The 22,668-nt window shown below is 45.2% G+C and overlaps 1 long non-coding RNA gene across 1 annotated transcript; it reads right to left on the reverse strand.

Moving 5' to 3' along the window:
* Positions 1–1,142: 1,142 nt before the first annotated feature.
* LOC116743584 lies at positions 1,143–21,311 on the reverse strand. Its single transcript, XR_004346813.1, has 3 exons — positions 21,124–21,311; positions 2,148–2,257; positions 1,143–1,389 (listed from the first exon to the last, which is right to left on the reverse strand). It is a non-coding gene; the product is annotated as an uncharacterized LOC116743584 (long non-coding RNA).
* Positions 21,312–22,668: the final 1,357 nt, after the last annotated feature.

A 22,668-nucleotide genomic window follows, 5' to 3' on the forward strand; every position in this document is an offset into this window, starting at 1 on the left:
CAGAGTACCTGGGACTCAGTCCTTGGTCTTCTCCATCTACACCCCTCACCCTCCCTTGACGGTCTCATCCAGTTTCAAGACTTTGAATAATATCTGTATGCAGATGATTCTAATGTATATCTCCATTCCAAACCTCTCCCTGAAAAACAGGCTGGTTTTTCCAACTGACTACGCAACAGCTTTATTTAGATGTCTAATAGGCATCTCAAAATTAATATACAAAACAAAATTAGCATCCTTATTTTCACTCCCCAATCTGCTCCACCCGTGGCATTCCTACCTCAGTTCCGTTCGTGTGACAGGTTGTTCAGAACAAAAACCTTACAGTCATCCCCAATTCTTTTTGTTTTTCTCCCTGTCATACCCTACATCCAATCTCTCAGAAAATCTGTTGACTCTACCTGCAGAATATATCTGGAATCAGATCAGCTTTTACCACCTTCACCACTACTACCCTGATCAGAGCCACTATCCCCTCTCACCTGGGTTACTGAAATGGACTCCTAATTAGTGTCCCTGTGACCATCCTTGCCCTCCACCACTCTTTTCTCAAGACAGCACCCTGAATGATCCTTTTACTTTTTTTTTTTTTTTTTTTGCGGTACGCGGGCCTCTCATTGTTGTGGCCTCTCCCGTTGCAGAGCACAGGCTCCGGACGCGCAGGCTCAGCGTCCATGGCTCACGGGCCCAGCCGCTCCGTGGCATGTAGGATCTTCCCAGACCGGGGCACGAACCCGCGTCCCCTGCATTGGCAGGCGGACTCTCAACCACTGCGCCACCAGGGAAGCCCTCTTTTGCTGTTTCTTAACCACACAGACATTCCTGCCTCTAGGGCTTTTGGAATAGCCACCCTTTTGCCTGGAATGATCTTCCTTCTTATTCCTTTCAAGTCTGCTCAGATAGCACTGTCACATGATGGGTTCCCCAGAGGGCAGCCTCGGAGCTGGAGATTGGCATGCAGGAATTTTATTTAGGAGTGCTCTTGGGGTCAACTCCCACATGAGGGAGAGGAAGAAGCGGGGTTGGTCTGTCTCAACAAAGCTGTAAGCCAACCCCACACGGAGCTCTGAAGCTGGCAGAGTTAGAGTGAGAGGCTAAGACACTACCTGATTCAACCAGACATTGGATTGAATTGACCATTGGAAGGCAGCTGTAGGGAAGGGATCAGGGGACTGTCTTCAGCAGAGGTAGTTCCAGAGGAAGGCTGACAGCCGAGGGATGTCTGCTGGCTGCACTCCCAACAAATTGGGTGAATAAGGTCATCAGCCCTGATGCGGATCATGGGCAGTGCATTACAGCATCCATTATAATCCACCCCTTCTGTGCTTAGATCTACTACTTGATAGAAGTTTGGGGAGCAGCTCCTCCAGAATTCCAGGTGGCTTCTTTCTGAGGGGAAACTCAACAAGAGAGAGGTTAAGGGGATGAACCACAGCCCCTGGCATGGCAGATTGTCTTGGGGCAACAGCTGAAATTTATTTTCTCTCCTTCCCCGTATTATCCATTCTAGATTCCCGTCACCTGCAAATAGCACCTTTGCTGATCTAGGTGGCTCACCCGGTGGGTGACCCAGACCCTTGTCTCTGATGGTTCTGTTCCCTGTCACCATGCCCTTCTCAGCCATAGCTTCTAGACTTGTCCATCAGCTGTCAAAATTGGGTGAGGAAGTATCGAGTCACTCAAATGGATCCCCTGCATGCCACATTGTTCTTCTCGCCCCAAGTGTGGAATAGCCATCCTGCCTTCTCTACCGGTCAGGGTCTGTCACTCCTGCCAAGATGGGGACTCCTCCTCTTGACTACTTGTCATTTGGCACGAAGAGCCTGAAGTTCCCAAGAGGCAGCCATAGCTTATAATTCAGTGAGAATTTTTCTGTGTCCCCCTAGTGAAAGCATTCCTTCTTTTATAACCAGAATCTCTAACCCTGCAGAGCCCAGAGCTGCAGAGACAGGAAGCGCAAATTCCCTGAGTGGATCATTGAGAGTGATGGTAAAGGGAGTCATTCTTGCTTCTACCTCTTGGTTCCCAGATTGAAAAAGGATGTTGCCATCTTAGCAAAGCCTTCAAGTCGATGCTTCGCCTATTCCTTCATTCTCTCTGACTAGATAGTATGACGTATGCCTGTGGTCATGGGCCTACATTCGTACCTCTTTTGCTGCAAAGGGAGTCCCTTGGTTTAATACAATGTTATGTGGGATCTGATGCTGGCAGATTGGAACACTGTAGAAGCACTTGGATAGCGGTACTGGTTGAGGCCCTGCATGGAGAAAAGGCAAAGTCGTCAATGGAATATCTAAGTCTTGCAACATTAATTGCAAAAAAGAAAAAAGAAAGGAAGGGAAGGAAAGAAAGGAAAGGAAGGAAGGAAGAAGGAAGGAAGGCAGGAAGGAAGGAAGGAAGAAAACTTTAAAATAGAGCTGTACTTCCTCGTCAATGAAATACTATACTTTGTAACTACTGAAAACTATGATCTAGAAGACTAGTTAGTAACATAGTCTGCGCTGTTATGTGAGAAAAGCTGTTCATAAAACATTTTATACACAAAACAATCAGTACAATTTGATTTTGTAAATCTATGTGAGCATAGAAAAATATTCAATGAATGGTAGTTTTATATTCTACATTCATCTATTAGGGTCCCAGCACTTTTCTTATACATCGAGTAAGCTATAAATTAAAGTCATAACACATTAATCATTTATGTGTCATAATTTAATGCAAATGTTCTCCATCTTTTATCTCTTCGTTTGCACAGAAGTTTTACATTTTAAAGTATTCAAATCTGTTCATCTTTTCCTCACTGATAGCTTCTCTTGCTTTAAAGCCATGAAAATTGTCATTCCTGCACAGACCTACTAAATGTTATATTTTCTGCTAGTTTTCCTATTTAAAAAATTTAATTGCTATTCCTTGCAAGGTAGCTGGTTGGTTTCCTCAGGGATGATAGCAAAGAAAAGACTCAGAGTTGGCCTCTGTTGCTGGTAGGTTGGACATATAGCACGGTAGCTAGATCAGCCTTGGTGAGGGGGAGCCCATGCTGTGGGGCTCATGCATAGCCTCTGTCCCTCACGATATGGCTACTCTACTCATGCCCCCAGTGTGCCAGCAGATATGACAGAGGTGGGTTGACTTTAACGGGCTGAGTCAGTTTTGCCTACCTTGTTGTTTAATTCTTCTTCTTTGGTAAGTACTATCTCATAGGCATGCTAGCCAACGACCTCTACACTGCATGCCGGCTCCCACATGTCCATCCAAGTGTCTCCACCACAGATTTCCTTATACTGACCTTCAACTCTTTCTCTTTCAAGGTCGCTGACCAAGCCATTCACCACTGCCCATGAGTTTTTATTTATTCCAAAACCCAGGCCACTTCTTTCTTTCACACAAATTGGATGACAGATTCAGTGCCTGAAGGTCTTGCCATTGAGAGGATTTCTCTTTCCATTGTCTTTCGGATCCCCCCAGAATGATACTGTAGTGCAGCTATCCATGCATTTTCAGCTCGTACCCACATATCAAGACAACTCATCCATGAACCTCACTAAGGATTTTCCCTCCTCCGTTAGCTGGTCGTCACCTGGTAGCCAGGGATCCACATGGAACTGTGGGAGTGAGCTGAGGGAGAGGAGCTGGTGAAGCAGTGATGGGTGGCCTGTGTGTCTGGGTCACCAACCTGTGTAGGTCACTTATACCCATCAGTCCTGTTCACGGTTGACCCTGGATGCAGCATTTCCATCTTACGATGAACTACTTCTGGGACTGCCTGACCTTAGGATTCCAACGGCTCTGACAGAACTCAGCTCACGCTGAGCAGTTCTGGCTTCCTGGCCACTTGTTGTCCCACGGTCATGTGTCTCTCTCTATTGGGGCCTAATAGCATGCCAGGAGCTTTCTAGAAAGCTCCTACGGCAGATGGCATGGCCTTGCTCCAGAACCCTGGGGATCTGCATTGTGATTCTCCCATCGGGACTCGTCGTCAATTCCACATGACGTCTTTTTCTACTACTGATACCTCTAGGAACATAGGGTCTGCCAGATCATATGGCCCAAGTGGCAGGACTGCTTGCACTGCAGCCTGGACATCCTCTGCAGAGTCCTTTCCTGCTCTTGGCCCCACTTAAAGCTGACAGGCTTTCATGTCACCTGGTATATGGGTTGAAGTGATATTCCCAGGTTTGGAATATGCTGCCTGTGAAACTCGAAGAGGCTTAACAGGTGTTGGATTTCCTTCTTTGTGGTGGGAAATGCAAGAGCCACTAATATATCCTTTACTTTGGAGGGGGGATGTCTCAGCATGCCCCAGACCACTAGACCCCTAAAAACATTACTGACATGTGAGACCTCTGAATCTTCATAAGGTTTTTCTCCCACTCTCCGGAATGCATGTGTTACAAAGGTCTCTAGCGAGCTAGTCACTTCTTGCTCATCTGGTCCAATCAGCATGATGTCATCAATATCCAACCAGTCCAAGTCTCTTGGGACTACATAATGCCAAGAGTGGGAGCATTAACATAGCCCTGAGACAAGACTGTAAATGGAGGGACTTCCCTGGTGGCTAGTGGTTAAGACTCCGCGCTCCCAATGCAGGGGGACCGGGTTCGATCCCTGGTTAGGGAACTAGGTCTCACATGCATGCTGCGACCAAGAGTTAGCATGCCACAACTAAAGAGCCAGAGAGTTGCAACTAAGGAGCTCACCTGCTGCAACTAAGACCTGATGCAACCAAATAAATAAATATTTTTTAAAAAATACTGTAAATGTATATGTTGTCTGTTCCAAGTGAATCAACTGTTCTGATCCTCTTTCTGGTAGGGATAGAAATAAATGCACTCATTGGTTCACTGGCCACATATTATGTACCTGAAGATATGATAATTTGCTCTAGCAAAGACATAACATCTGGCACAGCAGCTGCAGATAGGTCTACTGCTTGGTGGACTACAGTAATCTTTTGTCATCCTCCAGGATCTGTCTGACTTTTGCAGGGTGCAGACTAATGATTAAATGGAGACATGCTGGGGACCACCGGCCCTGTAACCCTTAGGACTCTGAATTGCTTTTGTAATTACTTTGTATGAATTGCTATCTTCCTCCCTGGGATGCACTATTGTTTTTTATTTACTATCTTGGCTCATGGGGGCAGGAGTGGTGCAAGAAAGGGAGTTTCTAAGGCCTTTCCACTAAATAGCTTTTATTCCACAGGCCAATGAACCAAGGTATGTCCATTCAGAGACTAGGGAAGTAAACACCTGGTAGGCCCATGGACCCAGTGGGCACACTGGGGGCCAGCCCTGGGCCAGCCTCCACTTACTAACTGGCCCCCATACGCACCCACGCTAACAGGGTTCTCATGATAATACTTCGGGTATCAGGGTCTCAACAGTCATTGAAAGAGTATTCCCTTTTCTCAGTATCTGACTACCCAAACAAGTAGCCACAGTTCCCTTTTGGGAAAGGTTTGGGAAATGCCTCCATGTACATCATCGTGGTGTTACAGGGTACTTCCTGCTGGGGACCTGACCTTTCTATCAATGCATGAGTTCTAGGTCTGAAAACTAGTTCCTTTCTGGAAACTGAGCAAGGGATCGTGGCTTTTTATGGGGGCTGCCATCCTTGGATTAGTGATCCCCAGACTGAGCAGAACACTTTTGCCCAGTTACTTTTGTTATGTTCTATTAACCATCTCCACAATTCTCTGGGGGCCAGAGTCCCCTGGCTGCCACGCCAGCCTTGCTACTCATTAGGGTAATTGCATCCACCTGGCTACTGAGGGTGAGCTACCACATCTGGTCCCTGTTGTTTCAGGGTCCTACCATCCCCGTTATCATTAGTGAGCCGGGTTCTGTAACGGCAGCTCCTACCGTTAGCCCTGGCCTACAGACTCTTAGTGACACTGGTGCCCCTCTCACACGCACCAGGATACCTCTTACGCTTTGAGGTACCCTCCAGGCCTTCCTACGGGACACAGCCACCTGGCAGGCTTTTCTGTTGCACATAGTATATCAGTTCTAACGTGCCCACTCCTCTGAGCCTTTTATTCCCATCTTCCATCATCTGCCACGGCTATTCTAGCATTTCTACCTCACTTAGTGTGGGCCATCAGTTTTCCATGCTTCTAGGAACCATCCTAGCAGCATGTTCACACTCTCACCCTGGAATCTTGCCAGGGCATTAAATCCTATGTCCTGAAAGACTGCTCCCAAATTGAAAATCTCTTCTCCGGCTTTATACATTGTCCCTGTTACTCCCGCACCTTCAGAATGCAGTCGCCTGCGTACTCTCACAGCAGCTCCTGGTGTATGTGGGTAGGTTTAGCAGCTCCTCTGGAGTAGGAGCCCTATCCTACCTTATCAGGCCTAGCTTGTCTCTGTCCAGGTTATGCTGTGGCTTTACCTTAGGTATTAGTCTTGTGGTCAGGAGGGCAGATGGCGGCAGATTCTGTAGGAGGTGTGTGTCCTGCCAGGGAGAGTCCCCTGCAACCTCTCTAAGCAAGGGGGCAGTGGCAGCCCTTCTTAGGGAGAGGTGGGCCACTTCTGCAGGCTCAGAGGGCTCAGGTAACCTGGAAATTCAAGGTTTTGGGGTACATCAACTCAGATATTCACATTCCATGTGTCGAGTTTCCATTCTTTCCCAATAAGGGCTCTGTCCTGTCTACGTTGGGAGTTTGATCATCTTTGGCGCTCGCTACTCTTGTGATTAAGTCTTGGACCTGCTCTTCTGCTTTCCCTGTCCTCCAGGCACAGGTGAGCATCTCCTTATATGTTCCCAAGGAGGTCCTCTGGCCTTCACACCAGGTTTTTTTTTTTTTTTTTGCAGTACGCGGGCCTCTCACTGTTGTGGCCTCTCCCGTTGCGGAGCACAGGCGCCGGACGCACAGCCTCAGCGGCCATGGCTCACGGGCCCAGCCGCTCCACGGCATGTGGGATCTTCCCAGACCTGGGCACGAACCCGCGTCCCCTGCATTGGCAGGCGGACTCTCAACCACTGCGCCACCAGGGAAGCCCCTACACCAGGTTTTTAATTGCTGATTAATCCTTCTCAATATTGCAAAGTGTTAATTATCCTAATTCCACTGTCCCAGTAGTTACTATTTCCCCCATATTTCTCAAATGCCTGATATATCACACCCACTAGTGCCATTCCCTTCCACCAGAATACTATCCCAGTTTACCATCAGTGAAAGGTTTAACAAGTTCACTGCTACCTTACTAGGTAAGGCAGGGTCCTTACTGTCAGCTGGGTGATGGGTGATCTAATTCCAAAATCCTATCTTAGCACCTTCTTTCTTCAACCACTGCTGATACCAATAGTCATAGGTTGAATTCCCAGGGAAGCAGATTCCAAGGCAGGTATCAACACAGAAGAAGTTATGTTAGGAAGCGCTCTTGATATCAACACCTCTGGATGGGAAGTGAAGGGGGCAGGATTGTATACAGGGAGAAGTTGGTTGGACCACAGTGCAGCCTCAGTGAGGCCGTAGCCAGGCCCATGTGAAGGTCTAAAGCTGGACTGACCCTTTGGAGTAGTGTCAAGCTGGGGCAAGGGAGCAGGTCTTCGAATCCTCACATTAACCAGTCATTGGGTGCGGGCTGCCCCTGAAGCCAGTGTGATCTTGAGTAAGGTGACTTTCTTCATCAAAGGCAATTTCCAAAAAAGCTGAAGTCTGTCAACACTCCCAGCAGCTGGGGGAAAAGTCTTCAGTCCTGAAGGGGTACTTGGACAGCATCAGAACTTCTACTATAATCTTAATAAATAGACCTAACTATCCTATTTACTTAGTGAGATAACCCATGCCACTTCTTCATAGTCTATCCCTGCATCCTGTGCACATAGATTAGGACCAGATGATCACATGATAGGGGCTGAAAAAATATTTATTGAACAAATGAACAAGAAAATAAATACCTAACTTGTTGGGTTATCGTGAGGATTGAATTGAGTTGACGAATATGAAGTAATTAAACAGGCCAGACACACAGTAACCACCATGTTACCTATTATTATTATAGAGTTCAGAGACTTAGACCAACATGGTAATAGTGATTGTCTCTGACTAGTGGGATTATGGGTAATTTTTATTTTGTTCTTTGGAATTTTTGTATTTCCCAAACTTTCTATGATAAGCACATTTAATTTTGCAATCAGGAAAAAATGGTAAATTATTAAATTAAAAGAAAATTTAGTTCGGAATTTCTGTAAAGAGCATGAAAATTTTTAATGGACATCATCTCTCTGTATCAAAAAGAACAACTGGTTTGACAGCAAATTTCAAATGGTCCTTTCTTAAGGTTGACCTCTAAGTTTCTGAGTACCTAGAACTGTGCCTGGCACAGAACAAGCACTCAGTAAATATTTGTTTGAAAATTAATGGAGAAGAACAGAGAAGGAGATTGGCATCATGGGGGTTAGGAGGTATCCGTCCTACTGTTGAAAGAAGCATTGTCAGACTGAGAGGTTTTTTAAATGCATTGTTCTGGTCTCAGTTTTCCTATATGTCAATGTGCTAATAAATACCTGTGTCCCTCTCTGACCTTTTAGTGACCTCATGAAACTGTTTCAAGAATAAATGACTTCAATGCTATCCCTATCAAAATCCCAGCTGCCTCTTTTGCAGAAATTAACAAACTAATCCTAAAATTCATATGGAAATCCAAGGGACCCAGAATAGTCAAAACAATCTTGAAAAAGAACAAAGTTGGAGGACTCATACTTCCTGATTTCTAAACTTTTCTACAAAGGTCAAGACAGGTGTGGTACTGGCATAAGGATAGAGACATAGACCAATGGAATAGAATCGAGAGTCCAGAAATACACCCTCACATATGGTTAATTGATTTTTTTTTTTTTTTTTTTTTTTTTTGCGGTACACGGGCCTCTCACTGTTGTGGCCCCTCCCGCTGCGGAGCACAGACTCCGGACGCGCAGGCTCAGCGGCCATGGCTCACGGGCCCAGCCGCTCCGCGGCATATGGGATCCTCCCAGAATGGGGCACGAACCCGTGTCCCCTGCATCGGCAGGCGGACTGTCAACCACTGTGCCACCAGGGAAGCCCGGTTAATTGATTTTTAAGAAGGGTGCCAAGAATTCAAGAGGGAAAAAAATAGTATTTCCAACAAATGGCATAGGGACAACTGGATCTCCTCATGCAAAAGAATGAAGTTGACCTCCTATATCACACCATATAAAAATTAATTCAAAGTGAATCATACATCTAAGTGTAAGAGCTAAATTATAAAACTCTTTGAAGAAAACAAAGAAATAAATCTCCATGACCTTGGATTAGGCAATGGTTTCTTAAATATGGCAATACAAGCACAAGTGACAAAGGAAAAAATAGTTAAAAATAAATTGGACCTCATCAGAAGTAAAACCTTTTGTGTTTCAAAGGATGCCATCAAGAAAGGGAAAAGACAGACCACAGAATGGGCAAAAATATTAACAAGTTATATAACTGATAAGGGACTTATATCTGGAATATATAAGGAACATATACAACTTGACATAAAGACAACTCAATTTAAAAATGGGCATAGAGGACTTCCCTGGTGGTGCAGTGGTTAAGAATCCACCTGCCAGTGCAGGGGACACGGGTTCAAGCCCTGGCCCAGGAAGATCCCACATGCCAGGGAGCAACTAAACCCCTGTGCCACAACTATCGAGCCTTTGCTCTAGAGCCTGCGAGCCACAACTACTGAGCCCGCGTGCCACAATTACTGAAGCCCACGCGCCTAGAGTCCGTGCTCCACAACAAGAGAAGTCACCGCACTGAGAAGACTGCGCACCGCAACGAAGAGTAGCACCCGCTCGCCGCAACTAGAGAAAGCCCGCACACAGCAATGAAGGCCCAATGCACCCAAAAATTTAAAAATTAATTAATTCAAAAAAAAATGGGCATAGGATTTGAATAGACATTTCTCCAAAGAAAAAATATATATGGCTGATAAGCACATGAAAAGATGCTCAACGTCATTAGTCATAATGGAGATGCAAATCGAAACCACAGCGAGGTATCGCTTCATCACTGGATGAAGCTCTAATAAAAACAAGGAACAGGGGCTTCCCTGGTGGCGCAGTGGTTGAGAGTCCGTCTGCCGAGGCAGGGGACGCAGGTTCGTGCTCCGGTCCGGGAGGATCCCACATGCCGCAGAGCAGCTGGGCCCGTGAGCCATGGCCGCTGAGCCTGCGCGTCCGGAGCCTGTTCTCCGCAACGGGAGAGGCCACAGTAGTGAGAGGCCCGCGTACCGCAAAAAAAAAAAAAACAAAACCAAAGAATAAAACCAAGTGTTGGGGAGGATGTGGCAAAATCAGAACCCTGCTACACTGCTGGCGGGAATGTAAAATGGGGCAATTGCTCTGGAAAACAATGTGGCAGTTCCTCAGAAAGTTAACATAGAGTTACCACATGACCCGTAAATTCTACTCCTACATATATACCCAAGATACTTGAAAACCTATGTTTACACAAGAACTGATGCGCAAATGTTCATAGCAGCAGTATTCCTAATATTCAAAAGGTAGAAACAACCCAGATGACTGTCAATGGAAGAATGGATAAACAAAATAAAAAAATGGAATATTCTTGAGCCATCAAAAGGAGTGAAGTACATATTAAATGAATACATACTAAAACATGGATGAGCCTTAAAAACATGCTATGAAAAGGCCACATATGGTATGACTCCATTTATATGAAATACACAGTAGAGTCACATTTATAGAGAGAAAGCCGATTGGTGGTGGCTAGGGGATGGGGAGAAAAATAAGGGTAGGGGAAGAGGGGATGAGAAGGGACTCCTAATAGGTTCAAGTTTCTTTCAGCGGTGATGAAAACGTTCAGAAAGTAGGTAGTGGGGCTTCCCTGGTGGCGCAGTGGTTGAGATTCCGCCTGCCGATGCAGAGGACGCGGGTTTGTGCCCCGGTCTGGAAAGATCCCACATGCCGCGGAGCGGCTGGGCCCGTGAGCCATGGCCGCTGAGCCTGCGCGTCCGGAGCCTGTGCTCCGCAACAAGACAGGCCACAACAGTGAGAGCCCCGCGTACCGCAAAAAAAAAAGTAGGTAGTGGTGATAGTTGCACAATTCTGTGAATATACTAAAATCCACTCAATTGTACGTTAAAAGGGTGAATTTTATGGTATATGAATTACATCTAAGTTCTTTTTTTTTTAAAGGTAAATGACACAAGGAGCTATCCCTTGAACTAGAGAATTGGAGGCTGGACTAGGGCCAACCTTCAGGGGATGGGAAGTCCCTGTAGAGTCACAGGGCAGCCTGAGCCTTCTTCTTGCTCACAGCACAGGTACTCACATACCTGTTCCCTGCAGGACACACCTGGCTGTGTGCCCTCTATCAGGTTGTTAAACGGCTTTCAGAGCCTGAGTTAGCTGGCAGCCGTGCAAACTGCCAGCCACGCTGAGTGACTCTTCTAAAGAGGCCTGAGATCCGTTCAAACAGCCCATCTAGGAGGCTTTTGTTTGCTTGCCCGGAACATCCCTTCCACCTGCCTCCATCCTCAGCCCCTCCTTCTCACGCCGCCTCCGCCATAGGACCTTCCGGGGTTCCTGCAGGCCTCTTTATCTCCTCCACAATCCCAAAGGTCATCTACTTCACCAGATCTGGTTGATGAAAAACACCACCAGGGGGCTTCCCTGGTGGCGCAGTGGTTGAGAGTCAGCCTGCCGATGCAGGGGACGCGGGTTCGTGCCCTGGTCTGGGAGGATCCCACAATGCCGCGGAGCGGTTGGGCCCGTGAGCCATGGCCGTTGAGCCTGCGCGTCTGGGGCCTGTGCTCCGCAACGGGAGAGGCCACAACAGTGAGAGGCCCGCGTATCACCAAAAAAACCCCACCACCATGATGATTTTTTTTTTAAAGGACAGATTCCTGAGGTTCACCCGGATGAAATTCTGAGTCAGTAGGTCGGGGGTGGGCCTGGAAGTCGTGAAGCTGTCCCAGGTGATTGTGCTGATCAGCCTGACTTGGGAACCTTTGATCCAGTTCACCCTCCCACCCAGTGCTTCCACATCCCTGCCAAGTGGTTGACTCAGCTTTTCCAAGGAGTTTTCCCTGACTCTCCTCTGGAGCCAGGTGCGCTCCACCCAAGTGCTTGGAAAATGCTGTGCTCATCACTGCCCCTGTCTTAGTGCAAATGATGAATTGTCATTGCCTATTTAAATGTCTCACTCCCCCACTTGACTGAAAGCTCTTTGAAGAAGGGGACTGTGTCTTGTTTAATGTTTTACCCCCAATGCCTGACTCATAGTAAAGACTCAATACACTTATTGAATGAATGAATGAATGAACACCACCAGAAATCTACTAATATAACCATTAGCTAAAGCAATTGGTACAAAGAACTTGACAGTGCCAATATTTACTTGGCTATTATATATAAGGAATTAGAATTTGATGGCTACCTCAGCTCTGAAGATGTGACTGCAAGCTAGCTGCCCTTTGGAGAGAAGTCTCATAAGAGCATCATTTAGGAAGACGAACCATTTACTAGAAGGGTGTGATGTATTCCCTAGGACCAAAAATAAGCATTGAACTACACTCTACTGTCTGTAAGTACTAGAGGAAAGTAAAGTAGCAGCTGATTATTTCTCATCCCGAGAGGATTTAGATTCACCCATTTATCTAGCCAAGGGCAGATGCATGTTTTGAGGGGCCTGAAACAATTTTGGAGGTCCTCTTTAAGGAAGATCTTTCTCTACCACCCACGAACTTCTAGTGCCAGGAGCCTAGGACATACTCATTTTTGTGACACCACATCTGACCCTGCTCCTTTGTGACATGCCACGTGAGTCTTCAAAGTGGGTGGTGGGAGTATTCCTGGAAGCTGTTCCTACACTGGGACAGCTAGCAATAACTCTACACTTAAATAACAGCGTACCATATAACTGTGTCCCCCACATCCCATACTAAATGTATTCCCAACGCAACTGCCCCTTAGCTGGATCCCTAAATGCCCATGGCCACTCCAATATCCCTTGACAGGAGGGGAAGGTGGTGGAGGGGAAGCTGGAGTAGAGACAGAGGTCTTATCTATTAAATATCTTACTTTTGAAATTTTAAAATACCTTACTTTTGAAATTTTAATAAAAACATATAACCATGAAAGCACATAGTAGGGCCTCTCCCAGAGCCTTGGAAGGGGCCAGTGCAAGTGAGGGGCTTAAGTTTAAACTCCTTTGGCTTCACAGTTCAAGGTGCTTCTGCATACAACACCTGTTTATTGAGAATCTATTACATGCCAGGTACTGTTGTTGGCACTAGGAATACAGCAATGAACAAAATAATCCAAGTCTCTGACCTGTAGCACTTACACTCTAGTTAAAATAGATCTGTTTCCCTGGCTTTGGAGGACAGGGAAAATGGATGTGTTGGCCACCACTGCCTCCCAATCAATATTCATGGAATGAATAAATGAATGATGAAATGAATGAAACATTTGAGAACTAAAAACTGTTATGCTACTGAGATTTGGTAACTCAAAAATGAAATTCAAGACAAAGTACAAAGTTGCTCCAAAAGCCAGTGAAAAATTATAGGGATGGTAATGACATGGGCGTTGCACCTTAATCTTCCAGGACCCGGCAGTACTATTGTTCTGACATGAACTAGCATTGGCAAGTAACCAGAATTTCCTGCCCCTTTCTTTCTACATTGGCATTCCAGCTAGTACACCTCCAAGGTAAGTCCTCCCTCAGGTCTGACAGGTAAAAACAGGGAAGGACAAGTGAGAATCAATCCCCAGTCCTGTGTGGCCATCGCCTCTGCTTCTGCTCCCTGGCTGCCAGGAGCTGCTAGAGATGTGGCCCTGTCAGCTGCTTATCTCTCACAACTGTCTCACAACTGCAGGCAACCTCTCCCTCCCCTCTGGCCCTTCCACTGCCCTTCCCCCCACCTCCCAATTCACAGAGAGAGAAGAAAATGCCCAAAGTTTCCTATCAGCAAACCTGCCTGCATCTGAGTCCATCTTCTCTTCCACTCCTGATGAGATTAAAGTCCCAGCTCCACCACTTACGAGCTCTGTGACACTAATGGAGGCAATTGTGTGGGCCTCAGTTAAAAACTGGTCCCCACTTAAAAATCAGGATAATAATAGTACCTATTTTATTGGATTGTTGTGGGCATTAAATGAGATAATGGACATAAAAGGCTCAGCAGAAGGCCTCACACAAGAAACTTCCCGTAATTGTGAGCATTAGTCCAAGGCCTTCCTCGGTGTTCTGAGTTCTATCCTATTTTGCCTCCCCAGGATCTCCATTTCTATCAGTTAATTCACTCTCCCTATTTCTTCAACGTTTCTTGTACAGGTTTTTACCCATCAGCATTTTTTAAAATTCAATTTACTCCGATTTTTTAAAATGACAATGAAATTAAAAATGTTCCTTCCTTGACCCCATAGCCCCCTCCATCTGTCATTCTATTTTCTCCTCTACTTAACCTTCTTTAACTTTTTTTTTTTTAGATTTTTTTTTTTTGATGTGGACCATTTTTAAAGTCTTTATTGAATTTGTTACAATACTCAGTTTTATGTTTGTTTTTTTTGGCCATGAGGCATGTGGGATCTTAGCTCCCCAACCAGGGATCAAACCTGCACCCCCCACATTGGAAGGTGAAGTCTTAACCACTAGACCTCTAGGGAAGTCCCTAACCTTCTTTAAACAGTGGTCCCCTCTCACTGTCTTTCCGTCCTCCCTTTTTTTCTGAATCCACCTACCAAGCCAGTCTTACCAAGTTCACTAAAATCTTCCTGTGGCTTTGAGACCCCACAGACAACCTTCAGTCTTTTCTTCCTTGGCTTCTCCTCAGCTTCTGACATTGTTAATTGTCCCTCCCTTGAAATGCCTTTTCTTCCCTTGACTTCCATAACATCACACCCTTTCATCTTTGCCTCCTACTTTTCCTCCTACTATTCTCCATCGTCAGTCTCCTGTGTGAGTTCCTCTTCCTCTGTGGGCTCTTCAGCCTCTGCCTGTCCCTAAGTGGTTATGATCTCTCTTATTCTAGCCTCAGTCTGCTTCTCTTCTTACTCTCCCCTGTCCCTTGGTTCAGCCCAGTGACTCTGTGGCCTCCTTTATCATCTCATGCTGAAGACCAGTAATTTAGTGCCTCCAGCCCAGACCTCTCATCTGGGCTCCAGATGCATACACTATACATTGCCTTCTCCACTTACATTTCCCATAGGCCTCTCAAAGACCATATGTTCAAAAATAAGCTTATCATATTTCCCCATAAACTAGCTTTTCTTCCTGTTTCTCTCTTTCAGTGAGTAGTACCACTCTCTATCCAGTTGCCCAAGCTAGAAACTTGAGAGTCTTCCTTCACTTCTCCCTTATCCAATCAACTAACAAGCCTTGTCAATTATTCCTCCTATAAACCCCTCAAATCTATTCACTTCTGTTCATTTCCACTGTCACTACTCTCTTAACAGGCCTGTTTGTTTCCAAACTCCCTCCCTCCCTGCAGGACAAAACCCTGGAGCATGTTGTGTGGGCCCTGGAGGGACAGGTTGGGCTCCTCCGGTGATCTGGCCCCTCCCACCTCCCTGACTGGTCACCTTCTCTTCCCTCCAGGCACACTGCTCCACTTGCAGTTTCCAAAAATGCAGGGCCCTTTCTTGCCTTTGGGCCTTTGATCCTGCCACTCACCATGGCTGGAATAATCTTCGCAGCCTTTAGTTCTCTCAAGATTGGAGTCATCTCTGCACAGCTCCCATATCTACCCCTATTGTAATACTCGCTGCACTGTGTCCACGAACTACCTATTTGCCTGTCTGTCTCCCCTCCAGTGTACAAACTCCTTGAGAAGAGCACGGAATCTCCTAGCTCACAGCTGAATTTCTAAGGCTTTAAGTAAGACCAGCAGAAGATAGGTGCCAGACACAGACTTGCTGGATGGATTAGAGACCCGCTTGGGTCTGATGTACATCTGTGGCAGCCTGTTAAAGCAGGGTCCTCAGAGTTGCTGAGTACCCTTTTTGAGCACCTCTTTGCTAATATCTCAGCACCTGCTGTGAACATTCTTTCCACTATTATCAAGCCTCAAACTCTGGGATACAGGTGAGAAGAGGTGGGATGCCCTCCCTTGGAGGGAACCTAGATTCTCAATTTTTTAAGAAGCTCAAGTCTGCCAGTTCCTTCCTTCATCCACTTACTATTCCACCTCTCTGTGTTTCTGTGTCCTCACCCACTTTTCCTTCCCTTCTGTCGCAGAAGAGCAGGGGTCCTTCCTTATAACCAAGATTAACCCCTCTATTGAGAGCCTTGATCCCATGCCTTTCGGGGATGGTAATTCACCAATTCTCCCTTTTCTCCTCACCTACAAATGCTTCCTGTCTGTGGTTTCATTCCTTCCAGCATACAAACAAGCTCAGGTCTCTTTTCTCTTGAAAACCTCCCTCCTTATGGCCTCCTCCAATAGCCTTTGCTGGTGAACTCTTTATAAAAGGGACTTTCTATCATCAAAAGGAAATAGCAAGTGTTGGCGAGGATGTGGAAAAATTGGAACCCTTGTGCACTGTTGGTGGGAATGTAAATTGGTGTAGCCACCATGTAAAAGAGTATGGAAGTGCCTCAAAAAATTAAAATTGTTGATTTTAATTGATCATGTGATCCAGCAATCCCACTTCTGAGCATTTATCTGAAGAAAATTAAAACACTAATTTGAAAAGATATTTGCACCCCCATGTTCATTGCAGCATTATTTACAATAGCCAAAATATGGAAATAATTGAAGTGTCCATCCATGGATGAGTGAATAAAGAAGCTGTGCTGTATATACACAATGGAATATTGTTCAGCCGTAAAACAGAATGAATGAAAACTTGACATTAGCGACCACATGCATGGACCTTGAGGGCATTATGTTAGGTGAAACGAGTTAGAGAAAGACACATACTGTATGCTCTCTCTTACATATGGAATTAAAAAAAAAAACCTCATATAAAAAGAGAACACATTGTAGTTACCAGAGGCAGGGGGAATTGGAGGAAAGTGGTCAAAAGGAAACTTCCAGTTATAAGATAAATAAGTACTATGTAACGTACAACGTGATGATTTCAGTTAACACTACTTACTGTATGGTATATTTGAAAGTTGCTAAGAGAGTAGATCCTAAAAGTTCTCATCACTAGGAAAAAAACAAACAAACCTTTTTTTGTATCCATATGAGATAATGGATAACGAAACTTATTGTGCAATCATTTCATAATATATTAAGTCAAGTTATTATGCTGAACAACTTGAACTTGTACAGTGCTATATGTCAATTATATCTCAATAATAGTGAAAGAAAAAACATAAAGAGGAAGGAGGCAGCAAAAAAGACATAGGGGGCTTCCCTGGTGGCGCCGTGGTTGAGAGTCCGCCTGCCGATGCAGGGGACGCGAGTTCGTGCCCTGGTCTGGGAGGATCCCACATGCCGCGGAGCGGCTGGGCCCGTGAGTCACGGCCGTTGAGCCTGCGCGTCCGGAGCCTGTGCTCCGCAACGGGAGAGGCCACAACAGTGAGAGGCCCGCGTACCGCAAAAAAAAAAAAAAAAAAAAAAGACTTTCTATTACACTTCTTGCCTCCGTTGTTTTCACCACCCTCTTGCTCCTTCCTCCTTGCCCCCCACTTCAGTTCCCCAGCGAAAATGTTCTCTTTAACGTCACAATGACCTTCTCCAGCCCCAAATCCAGGCTTACCCCTACACTCTACTGACACAGATGTCCCAGGTTTTCTGCGTCACCTTCCTCGTGATCCAACAAGAGTTTATTGAGGACTATTCTGTATGCAGCCTTGTGCCTAGGGATGAGGGGTGACCCAAAGTGTAAGATGGGGTCCTCGAACTTGCAGATGGAATTAAGATAAATACCCCAAAACAGCGTGGAACAGTGGATGGCAGAATATAAATAAATAAGTGCTAAATTTTGTGGCACAGCCTATACTTCCTATCAGGGACGTAGGAGAACAGTGAGGCTCGACAGCCAAGGACGTAGACCTAGAGTCTGTCACACAGAGTGAAGTAAGTCAGAAAGAGAAAAACAAATATCGCATATTAACGCATATATGTGGAATCCAGAAAAATAGTACAGATGAACCTATTTCCAGGTCAGGAATAGAGATGCAGAGAATCTCTAGAGATCTCTAGAGATACAGAGAATGGATGTTGTGGACACAGCGGGGGAAGGGGGGTATGGGATGAACTGGAAGATTAGGCTTGACATAAATACACTACCATGTGTAAAATAGCTAGCTAGTGGGAACCTGCCTTATAGCACGGGGAGCTCAGCTCAGTGCTCTGTGATGACCTAAATGGGTGGGATGGGGGGGCGTGGAATGGGAGGGAGGTCCAAAAGGGAGGGGCTATATGTATACATAGAGCTGATTCACTTTGTTGTACAGCAGAAACTAACACAACATTGTAAAGCAATTATACTCCAATAAAAAAAAAATCTCATAAATGACTTTGTTCTAAGACAAAGAAATAAAAAGGAAATGCTATTCAAGTTTAAACTGTGAGCAAGGCTACACTGTATATAATGGGCAGGATTTGCGGGGGTGGGAGTAGGGTTAGGGAGCAAGGGCCTAGTTAGGGTAAGACATGAGCCAAGGGCTCCCATCCAAGCTCCGCTCAGCTTTTTTTCTTCACGCAAAAGTGTAAATGACTGACAAGAGCTTAAAATGTAAACTATAAGGTGTGCTTGCATTTTACATTAAAGCCTTCAACTAAGAGGATGCAGCCCTTGTGATAGATAGAATTCATCTACCCTGAGTTGGAACAGAATATTAGAGTGAAAAAACACATACTCATCCCTCGTTCTCCGACCGTTCGGTTTGCCAGTTTTCCTATATAGGAACTATGCACGAATATGCCAGCTCTGTTGTGCAGATATTTTCCTTGATCTGAGGTCAGAACCCGGTCTCAGGCTGCCTCAGCATACACAGCCTCACAGCCTCCCAAGCGGGCTGTTTGTTCTCAGTGTTTGATGTCAACCTCTGTTCAGCGTGCTTTTATACCCCAAGTGTTAGTTTAATCCAAACCATGTTTTAAAATCCTCTCTTATTTTGGAAAAGTGGCTTTCTCATGCATTGCAAGTAATAATAATATCAGATACTCATGTGTCTCCAAATGCTTGGCCTACAGTTGCTCTGCTTAATCGTTCACAACAACCCTGTGAAGTAGGTTCTGTCGTTATCCCCATTGACACATGAGGAAACTAAGGCACAAAGGATGAAAGAAAGTGTCCAGGTTAAATAACTTGCTGTGACGTTAGGGAGACAGGGTTCCACTCAGGAGGTGGAGGTGGGGCTGTATGGCTTCCTCTTGCTGGCAATCCATGCCGCTCTGCCAGCTTCTGATGGCTGCTGGCAGTGGCTGTGGAGCTCCTGCAGCTTTATTTTATTTTTTAATTTTAAAAAGTGAAGTATAGTTGATTTACGATGCGTTCGTTTCAGGTGTACAGCAAAGCGATTCAGTTATACATACATACCTATCTTTTTTTTTCAGATTCTTTTCCGTTATAATTTTAAAATATCGAGTATAGTTCTCTGTGTTATACAGTAGGTCCTTGTAGGTTATCTATTTATATATAGTAGTGTGACAGAAGCTTTAGAAATGCTTGCCTTTCACTAGTGTAATGACAGTTTGTAGTATGTAACCTATAACAGAGCTTCTCAAACCATCTGTGTTGAAGGACTAGCTTTATTTTATTTTTTAAAATTTCCAAACCGTTGAGTGACAACACTTTTTAAATTGCTATGGAAGTTTCTAAACACTTTCAATTTCTGTATTTGTGGTAGATTAACAAGGAGCAATTTGCAGATTAGCACCAGTTCAAGGACTATATTTTGAGTAGCACAAGTGCATATCATCACCAAAATCAGTTTCATGCTTTTAGAATTTCATTTCTTTCATTCAGTGATATTTGTTAAGTGCTTACTACACAGCAGGCAATAAACCAGGTGCAATAAACAAGAACATTAGGACCTTCTCAAAGCTAACATTCTAGCAGGGGAAGCAGACTTGGAAAAACTCGCTGCAAATGAATTATTTTTTTTTAGATAAATGCTAAGAGGAAGATTAGAGTACTCGGAGTTCATATCAGGGTGCCCCAAGCTAGCCTGACAGGTTAAGGAATGTTTCTCTAGGGAATCTTCAATCTCAGAGCAGAAAGATAAGCAGGGTTGCTAAGCTCATAGTTGGGAAAAAGGTTTCTGGGCAGAAGAAAGGGCCTGTGCAAGGGCCCTGAGGCAGAGAGACAGAGGGGAGGCTGCTGAAATAAAGTCCTGCAGGTCTCTAAAGGTCATGCCAAGGGTTTTACGTTTATCTTAGGAGCTCTGGAAAGCTCTGGAAGAGTTTTAAACAGGGGGGTAAAATGGTCAGATTAACCTTTTAAAAAGAACACTCACTTTCCCATTAATTTAAACACATTGAGTTTTCGTAACAATTGCAACGGGGAATTAACCATCTATTATAGAAATTTTCACATATGAACAAAAAGTTTGGGACTGTTCTCATATAGCAAGGGTTACTGCAATTCCTGTGCCTGGAAGAACACATCACGGGGACAGTCACATCTCCGAAGAGGTCAGTACGTTCTACCTCCGCGCCCTTCCCTCAGCGGCGCCATCCTCTCAGTAGCATCTTAAGGAGAGCAGCTGTGGGAGGTATGTGACTAAACTGCACCCATTCATTCCTCGCTCTTCTGCACTAACACAACCACACTGTAGTTCAAGTTCGCCGTGCGCCCGGCTAAAACTCATTTTTTTTTTTTTTTTTTTTTTATGCGTTACGCGGGCCTCTCACTGTTGTGGCCTCTCCCGTTGCGGAGGACAGGCTCCGGACGCGCAGGCTCAGCGGCCATGGCTCACGGGCCCAGCCGCTCCGCGGCATGTGGGATCCTCCCAGACCGGGGCACGAACCCGTGTCCCCTGCATCGGCAGGCGGACTCTCAACCACTGCGCCACCAGGGAAGCCCTAAAACTCATTTTTTAAGCCTATCGAGGGTGACCACGTGACCCTGTTCTGGCCAATGAGAAGACAGAAGAGATCTGCTTAGCGTTCAGGGAAACCTTTTGCTTTCCAGGTAAGAGGAGACCACTGTCTGGCTAGTATGGCCCTGTCCCCTTCTTCCTACCTTAAAAATGAGTCCCAGAGGTGCTGCAGCTACCTTGCCACCATGAGACAAGAAGCACAAGGAAGAAATCCAACATGGTAAGCCTGGTGGAGCAGAAAGGAAAACCTGAGTCTTGCATGACTCGGCCTGGACCGCCCACTTCCGGTCTCCTCGTTCTGTGAGGGAAATAAAGCTCTCTATGTTGAAGCCGCTGTAAGTCTGGTTTTTTGATTCTGGCAGTTGAAAGTAATTGAGCTTTCCAACTGGAAATGGACGGTCCACAGAATCAGATCAAACTGCATAGCACAGTATTCTCCCCCCGTGACTGTTTCCATCTTTGGACATTTAGATATTTCAAAGGAAAAAGGCTTTTCTTTTCTTTCTGACATCCGGTCACCCTTCTCACCGGGAGCTGTAACTGGATAAGTAGCTCTACCTTGTATCCTTTGTTTCCTAAAAGGGGAAGGGCAGGCAGTGAGGCTTCGGGTGGAAAATGTTGATATACTACACCACATCAGAATGTGCTGTTCTCATTTATTTTTTAATACAAACCCATCTTTGCATGTGGGCACTGGCAAAGAATTGATGGTTATGAAATATTGGGCGACGGTGGTAATATAGGAGGTAAGTGACTCACAGCAAAGGAATCTTGTCTTCAAATTTCACAGAACGCAGACCCACTGTGGTTCATGACATAACTCCCACGTTTTTTCCTTATTTATCCAACAGGGCTCCAGTGAAATAGATCATGCATTCCATTTGTTAAGTGAACATGTAAAATTATGGGACGGGGTTGTGTAAAGCAGCGTGTAAAAGTCATGGGAAGGTACAGCCTCCGGCCTGCTACTGCTGCGTGCTGTTCACTTCCTTTGGCACCATTGAGCTCTGGTGAGGACCAATAAGAATGGTTTATACAACATTCAGGGATGAAGTTCAGGAAGTGGTTGTCACAAATGATGGATGCTACAGTTACTATATTCAGCACCAAAGGGATTCATTTATCTTTACAGACATACAGGAGCAGAAAGGGTGCATTCAAAGGTAGCCTTCTGGGCAGAGAAGACATTGCAATTCTAGCCACACACTGTCAAGCAACCCATATGTCTACAATGTAAAGGGCTTTTTAAGATTAAAAGCTGTCTTTCAAGCAAAACGGCCTCTACTAAAAATAATTCTATTTGATCAAAGTAGGAAGAATGCTACTGGTTGCTATCTCAGGGGCGAAGATAGACTCAAAACAGAATAATCTGTCATGCCCACAGAAGGACCCCATGAAGGGCTATCTGTCAAAGGAGAGATGTTTCAAAGGCATACATACACCACTGGGGTGGCCAACTGAAAATATAAAATACTAAAATATGTGTGTAATGAAATCTCCTTGGCTTATAATGAGGGTAAAATCCCCCTGATGGGGTCTCGCTGAAACTCCAAATTAAGAGACAAGCTGAAATCCCTATGACCTTGAGGCAGCAGCTGAAGACTTTAATGTATGTTCATTTTCAGTCACTAAATGTTTGTAACATCTGGAGCATGATTAATGCCTAAAAAGGTTGAAGAACTTCTAAT

This window comes from Phocoena sinus, chromosome 1 (genome assembly GCF_008692025.1).
Source record: "Phocoena sinus isolate mPhoSin1 chromosome 1, mPhoSin1.pri, whole genome shotgun sequence".
NCBI lineage: Eukaryota > Metazoa > Chordata > Mammalia > Artiodactyla > Phocoenidae > Phocoena > Phocoena sinus.